We start from the raw sequence: 8,356 nt of genomic DNA on the forward strand, positions 1-8,356 counted from the left end.
TGATATTAAGCGTGCCAAAAGCGAGTTTCAACTTAGTTCTCTCAAAAATATCACCGACTCGGCTAAATTATGGAGAGAGCTTGCACGTTTAGGTCTTGTAAAGTCATCCTTAGTTTCTCCTCTACATTACTTTACACCCAATCAACTTAATTCATACTATGTCTCTTTTTCTGATGCTCATTCGCCTTGTCTATATGATGACTTTACTTCTGCTATTGCTCAGGTTGCTTGCCCATCTCAGCGTCCTGAGTTCGTTTTTTCTGTGATAACGCCTCGTACGATTTTTGAGTTGATGTCTGCGTGTCCACTCCATTCCTATGCGTTTGGTTCGGATGGTATTCCTCTTTACATTTTGCGTATGGCTTGGCCCGTGATCTCTTCGTCTTTAACGGCTCTTTTTAATCGCTCATTAGAACATTCTTCCTTCCCGTCTCAGTGGAAGCGTGCACTTATTCGCCCACTCTCGAAGATTCGCATTCCTTCATCCCCGTCAGACACGAGACCGATAGCCAATCTGCCTGAGCTGTTTAAGGTGTTTGAGCGGATCGTTGCTTTGCAGATTAATGAATACCTAACCAAATATGATCTCATGAGTCCCAAACAGTCTGCGTATCGTCCGTATCATAATACTCAGTCTGCGCTTTTGCGAGTTTGTGACGACATCAAGAAAGCGATTGATATTGGATTTATAACGATCATAATCCTTTTCGATTTCAGCAAAGCGTTCGACACGGTTCCGCATCTTAGACTTCTGATTAAACTTAAAGAGTTGGGTTTTTCTGACTCCGTTCTTATTTGGCTTTTCTCATACCTTACTGGTCGTTCTCAGGCTGTGGTGGATGGTGAAGGAAATTTTTCCTCTTGGTTACTCACATTGTGTGGTGTTCCTCAGGGCTCCGTACTTGGTCCACCCTTGTTTACTCTTTATATTAATGACATTGGTAAGGTCCTGATTTATTCGGAACATATGATATTTGCAGATGATGTCCAGATCTATCGTTCTTGTGCTCCTTCTGACCTTTCTCTATAACCTCAACTTGATCTCCAAAGATGCGAATTCTATTTTCGACTATGCAAGGGAAAATGGTTTGAAATTGAACCCTGCTAAATCCAAAGTAATAATATTTGGAAGCTGGACGAATATCAATAATATTGATCTGAACCTTCTACCACCTATTGTTGTCAACGATACGCCTTTGCCATATGTAAACGAGGTGAGGAACCTCGGAGTCTTTCTTCAGTCTAATCTTTCCTGGAATAAGCATGTCTCGCATGTCTCGCAACGAGTTCACCATTCGTTACACAAGCTGAAATTCAACAAGAACTCTCTTTCCACGGAACTTAGAATCAAGCTAGTAACGACTTTGGTACTACCTCACTTGGATTACTGCTGCCTTATATATCACAGCTTGAGCAAGGAACTTAATCTGAAATTGCAGAGACTCGTGAATAGCTGCATCAGATTTATTTACAATTTGCGGAGGGATGAGCACATAACGCAGTATAGACGACGCCTAGGGTGGCTTTCTGTGGAGAACAGAAGACGGTATTTTCTTGGCTGTCAGATGTTTCGAATAATTTACATGGGATTGCCAACGTATTTGAGTGAACTTTTTACCCCACTTGACCTATCACTCAGAAGATCTAATCGACTAGCTAATTCTTGGTTACAAGACAATTTCCATAAAAAGAGAGGGGATAGGGTTGGCACGAACGAAAATCCCTAGGTAACTCAAATTAAACTTCCGTGGATTGTAACACTGAATAAGTAGTAATATGTTGGTTAGCCGACACCATAAGCGCGTGTTTTGACATATGCGTGCTCGCCGTATATAAAATAATAAATATTTTATAAACATTTTTTTTTAGATAGGATATATGTGTGTCGTGGCATGTAATTAAAATAAATGTAATAAAAAATCGTACAATAACAAGGTGAGAAAACTTGTATTATAAAAATAAATAAAAAGATGTATAGATGTGTGGATAAATTATACAGTAGGATAATAAGAAATTAATACTGGTGCTGTAATAAATTGACGAGTGACAAATTACTGTTGCTTTGTAATTTTATTATTTTTGTAACAACATTAATGAGCAATAATAATTAATCACTGGCCAATGTATTACAATCAGTATTTATTTTCTATAAGAATATTACGTACATAAACAATATGAAATTCACAGTGACATGTCTAGGTAAATGCAATTCACTGTTAATTGCAGCTTCGACGTTCTTCAAATTGGAACAAATTTGTCATTATTGTCAAGTGTAGCTTAAAACCTGTGCGAGCTAGCGTGAAAAGGAGGATAGAAAGGAGCAAAATGAAGAACAGACAAATGTCAGATAAGTAGCTAACCCATATCGATGTATATTATTTATGTTTCGAAGGTGCATAAATACAATATGAGTTCAAAATTAACATATTTTGCTCTCTGGGTGTATGTGCGCACTATAATTTTTTATGTTGGATCGATTCTTTCCTTCGATTAATTTTTTTTGTTCCAGCTCTGGGATATAATGCTCTCCAAAACTTGTGGGATTAATTCATAACAGAAACGATCCAGCCAGCAAGGCAGAACCTTCCAGGAGATACATATAGACGCGTATTGAGCCACGTCGATCCCGTCGAAAGCAGTCACTTTCGCAGGACTCAGATTGGAATGAGGTTGAACAGCGAACAAGCCATCAGGTTGCATCCAACGGAGAAGTGTGTGGAACCAGAGATGACCAGAGATCTGTGTGCATGATTTATTTTGGTCTATCACACACCTTTAAACATTTTCGTCCGGATACTCTTTGAAATGTGATGTTATGCTGTTTAAAAGCTGCCAATTAATTTTAACGCGAGTCCGTATAAATACGAATCTTCCATATTGCTCTCAACACAATTAACTTCAGCTAGTTGAAATTTGGAACGTTCCTGGAGCGATTTTTTAAAATGATTTGTCCCATTTCTCCTTTGGCACAGAGACATTTCTGAGTGACAAATACGAAATACATAAGAGACCGAACCGATACACCCTGCGGAATTATTTCTCCTTTAGAAATGGACAAATTATTTTTAAAAAATCGCTCCAGGAACGTTCCAAACTTCAACTAGCTTTAACTTCTAATATTTATAAATGTGTTATGCGTGCACAAGCCTTTGATATTATATGGAATATTAAAATAACAATAGAATGTATTACAATATATTTATTTCTTTTTTTTCCGACAAGTTCACTCAGTCTATTCAACATTAATAATAAATCTACATTTTCTATATCTCTTTCTATTTCTTGCCAAATGTTTTTCAGTGTGTCCTCTTTTTCTTTTACGTTTTTACGCTCCACTCTCGCCCAGAATTTCGGGTGCCTTAAAAAACTGTGTATAGTTTTTTGATGCTCGGTAAGGTACGCTGTAAATAATATTTAATGTTGAGAAGTATATGATTATTTTCTGCAACAAATATTTGCAATAAGGCGTTCACAACATACATAAAAATTCCACAATTGTCGAATGTTTTTGTAAATTTGCTTTCAGTTCTCGGTTGTGTCTTTCTGAAATATTATTTGTTTTATGTGTTTCATTAAATATAGAGAACGAATGGGGCTTAAAGCCATTGATCCACGTTTCCTTGTAATAGGAGAAAAATGGTTGCAACATCTTGCAATCCTCAAAAATAACATGTGCTATTAGGTGGAAGCCTTCTACTATTAATTTTTCAGGTAAATATGCCAAACATATTAATAATTTTGTTGCCGCCCAACCTAATTCTTTTTCTTTGCCTTTCAAAATTCCACGTTTATCAGCATTATGCACCAATGCCTACAATGCGAAACTAGCATGAAAAACATTGGATGCGCATTGTATACACATTAATGTATATGTATATTGTTATTATATTTTTATTACCTGACTGTAATGGAAAAAGCAGCCAATTACTTTCACGTAGGGAAAAACAATTTGTTAATGCCTTGTGTTCGGCTTTCTCGAAATCACATATCGCTGTATCTGGTTCAATTTTATAATATTTACAACAGTTCTTAAAATGTCTACATAATTTTCAGTTTTTCGTCCTTCCATTATTGCATACACAATTGGAAATGTCTGAAATTTAGATAATATGTAGAATGCCTTTTGCAATTTAATACTGTATACATTAATTAAATCATGAACTAATAAATTATTTGTTTTGCTTACTCTATCATTGTGTCTCATTACAATAGTCCATAATTGACTGTTGGTATTTTTTAATTGTGGTACTGTTGCAAATGTACCATCAACAAAGATGATAACTTTTTTCTTATTAACATTCATAAGTTTTCCGTTAATACTTGATCAATAAAAATAATAGCTTTTGTATTGTTATTTTTTATGACGAATTCTACAACTAAGGAGGTGTCTGCCGCATCTAGCTTTAGTAATTGCCTCCAGTTATCTTTTTGCAAACAACAATGCAAATTATTCAAATCTTGTGGAATCTGTCCAATATGTTTTTTTTATGTCGTTGAATAGATCTTTCTATGTTCCCAATAGTCGTTCCGTGCAGCAAATGATCGTATCTATGTACATTAGTTACTTGTGTTTATAACAGCATTTACTGTCTACTAAGTCTACTTCATCGCTTCATACTCACTTTGTAAGTATTCTTTTTTTAATCATTCTTGTTGTTTCATACGATGGGGAAGCTTCGATTTGTTTTTTCAGTTCGCCCAATTCAGGTACAGACTTTTCATGCCGTTCATGTCTCCCACTTGTAATAAATTCATTATTTTTTATTGTTAATCGCGCTGTACATTTTACGTCTTTGTTTTTCCGGAAACTGCATTCGTAATATCTGCGAGAAAATTATTCATAATTAAATGCAACAAATACAATATATGTTCCAATAGTCGTTTATATACAGGCGGGAAAAAATATGCCTGCTGTTTTAAGAATGCTTTTGTTTTTTTCCATTGTTGTGTGCAATCTTTCCCAGGCACAAGTGTTAATTATATTGTGTTTGTTGTTGCTGTATTGTTTAATATGGCAGAAAGGCGAAAATATAATACAGCAAGGCTTCAAATGCCAAAACTGTTATACGAGGGATATAATTACCATTATAACAGCTCCAACGGAGATACTAAGTACGTACAATGGACAGAAAGGTTGTCCGGTTGAGTTTCATAACGCATCCTTGTATTTGTTGCATTTAATTAGGAATAATTTTCTCGCAGATATTACGAATGCAGTTTCCGGAAAAACAAAGACGTAAAATGTACAGCGCGATTAACAATAAAAAATATGAATTTATTACAAGTGGGAGACATGAACGGCATGAAAAGTCTGTACCTGAATTGGGCGAACTGAAAAAACAAATCGAAGCTTCCCCATCGTATGAAACAACAAGAATGATTAAAAAAAGAATACTTACAAAGTGAGTATGAAGCGATGAAGTAGACTTAGTAGACAGTAAATGCTGTTATAAACACAAGTAACTAATGTACATAGATACGATCATTTGCTGCACGGAACGACTATTGGGAACATAGAAAGATCTATTCAACGACATAAAAAAAAACATATTGGACAGATTCCACAAGATTTGAATAATTTGCATTGTTGTTTGCAAAAAGATAACTGGAGGCAATTACTAAAGCTAGATGCGGCAGACACCTCCTTAGTTGTAGAATTCGTCATAAAAAATAACAATACAAAAGCTATTATTTTTATTGATCAAGTATTAACGGAAAAACTTATGAATGTTAATAAGAAAAAAGTTATCATCTTTGTTGATGGTACATTTGCAACAGTACCACAATTAAAAAATACCAACAGTCAATTATGGACATTGTAATGAGACACAATGATAGAGTAAGCAAAACAAATAATTTATTAGTTCATGATTTAATTAATGTATACAGTATTAAATTGCAAAAGGCATTCTACATATTATCTAAATTTCAGACATTTCCAATTGTGTATGCAATAATGGAAGGACGAAAAACTGAAAATTATGTAGACATTTTAAGAACTGTTGTAAATATTATAAAAATTGAACCAGATACAGCGATATGTGATTTCGAGAAAGCCGAACACAAGGCATTAAAAATTGTTTTTCCCTACGTGAAAGTAATTGGCTGCTTTTTCCATTACAGTCAGGTAATAAAAAATATAATAACAATATACATATACATTAATGTGTATACAATGCGCATCCAATGTTTTCATGCTAGTTTCGCATTGTAGGCATTGGTGCATAATGCTGATAAACGTGGAATTTTGAAAGGCAAAGAAAAAGAATTAGGTTGGGCGGCAACAAAATTATTAATATGTTTGGCATATTTACCTGAAAAATTAATAGTAGAAGGCTTCCACCTAATAGCACATGTTATTTTTGAGGATTGCAAGATGTTGCAACCATTTTTCTCCTATTACAAGGAAACGTGGATCAATGGCTTTAAGCCCAATTCGTTCTCTATATTTAAATGAAACACATAAAACAAATAATATTTCAGAAAGACACAACCGAGAACTGAAAGCAAATTTACAAAAACATTCGACAATTGTGGAATTTTTATGTATGTTGTGAACGCCTTATTGCAAATATTTTGTTGCAGAAAATAATCATATACTTCTCAACATTAAATATTATTTACAGCGTACCTTACCGAGCATCAAAAAACTATACACAGTTTTTTAAGGCACCCGAAATTCTGGCGAGAGTGGAGCGTAAAAACGTAAAAGAAAAAGAGGACACACTGAAAAAACATTTGGCAAGAAATAGAAAGAGATATAGAAAATGTAGATTTATTATTAATGTTGAATAGACTGAGTGAACTTGTCGGAAAAAAAGAATAAATATATTGTAATACATTCTATTGTTATTTTAATATTCCATATAATATCAAAGGCTTGTGCACGCATAACACATTTATAAATATTAGAAGTTAAAGCTAGTTGAAGTTTGGAACGTTCCTGGAGCGATTTTTTAAAAATACTTTGTCCATTTCTAAAGGAGAAATAATTCCGCAGGGTGTATCGGTTCGGTCTCTTATGTATTTCGTATTGTCACTCAGAAATGTCTCTGTGCCAAAGGAGAAAATGGGACAAATCATTTTAAAAAAATCGCTCCAGGAACGTTCCAAATTTCAACTAGCTGAAGTTATTGTGTTGAGAGCAATATGGAAGATTCGTATTATACGGACTCGCGTTAAAATTAATTGGCAGCTTTTAAACAGCATAACATCACATTTCAAAGAGTATCCGGACGAAAATGTTTAAAGGTGTGTGATAGACCAAAATAATCATGCACACAGATCTCTGGTCATCTCTGGTTCACACACTTCTCCGTTGGATGCAACCTGATGGCTTGTTCGCTGTTCAACCTCATTCCAATCTGAGTCCTGCGAAAGTGACTGCTTTCGACGGGATCGACGTGGCTCAATACGCGTCTATATGTATCTCCTGGAAGGTTCTGCCTTGCTGGCTGGATCGTTTCTGTTATGAATTAATCCCACAAGTTTTGGAGAGCATTATATCCCAGAGCTGGAACAAAAAAAATTAATCGAAGGAAAGAATCGATCCAACATAAAAAATTATAGTGCGCACATACACCCAGAGAGCAAAATATGTTAATTTTGAACTCATATTGTATTTATGCACCTTCGAAACATAAATAATATACATCGATATGGGTTTAGCTACTTATCTGACATTTGTCTGTTCTTCATTTTGCTCCTTTCTATCCTCCTTTTCACGCTAGCTCGCACAGTTTTTAAGCTACACTTGACAATAATGACAAATTTGTTCCAATTTGAAGAACGTCGAAGCTGCAATTAACAGTGAATTGCATTTACCTAGACATGTCACTGTGAATTTCATATTGTTTATGTACGTAATATTCTTATAGAAAATAAATACTGATTGTAATACATTGGCCAGTGATTAATTATTATTGCTCATTAATGTTGTTACAAAATATAAAATTACAAAGCAACAGTAATTTGTCACTCGTCAATTTATTACAGCACCAGTATTAATTTCTTATTATCCTACTGTATAATTTATCCACACATCTATACATCTTTTTATTTATTTTATAATACAAGTTTTCTCACCTTGTTATTGTACGATTTTTTATTACATTTATTTTAATTACATGCCACGACACACATATATCCTATCTAAAAAAAAATGTTTATAAAATATTTATTATTTTATATACGGCGAGCACGCATATGTCAAACACGCGCTTATGGTGTCGGCTAACCAACATATTACTACTTATTCAGTGTTACAAATCCACGGAAGTTTAATTTGAGTTACCTAGGGATTTTCGTTCGTGCCAACCCTATCCCCTCTCTTTTTATGGAAATTGTCTTGTAACCT

General features: G+C 34.4%; 2 pseudogenes; one reads left to right on the top strand and one right to left on the bottom strand.

The window, feature by feature from the left end:
• Window positions 1-2,490: 2,490 nt before the first annotated feature.
• On the bottom strand, window positions 2,491-4,731 carry LOC139787396 (uncharacterized; annotated as a pseudogene).
• Window positions 4,732-5,241: 510 nt separating this feature from the next.
• On the top strand, window positions 5,242-7,532 carry LOC139787397 (uncharacterized; annotated as a pseudogene).
• The last annotated feature ends 824 nt before the right edge of the window (window positions 7,533-8,356 follow it).

This window comes from Temnothorax nylanderi, unplaced genomic scaffold, assembly GCF_030848795.1.
Source record: "Temnothorax nylanderi isolate EJ_2023f unplaced genomic scaffold, tnyl_v1.0 TNYL_tig1499_pilon, whole genome shotgun sequence".
Classification (NCBI taxonomy): domain Eukaryota; kingdom Metazoa; phylum Arthropoda; class Insecta; order Hymenoptera; family Formicidae; genus Temnothorax; species Temnothorax nylanderi.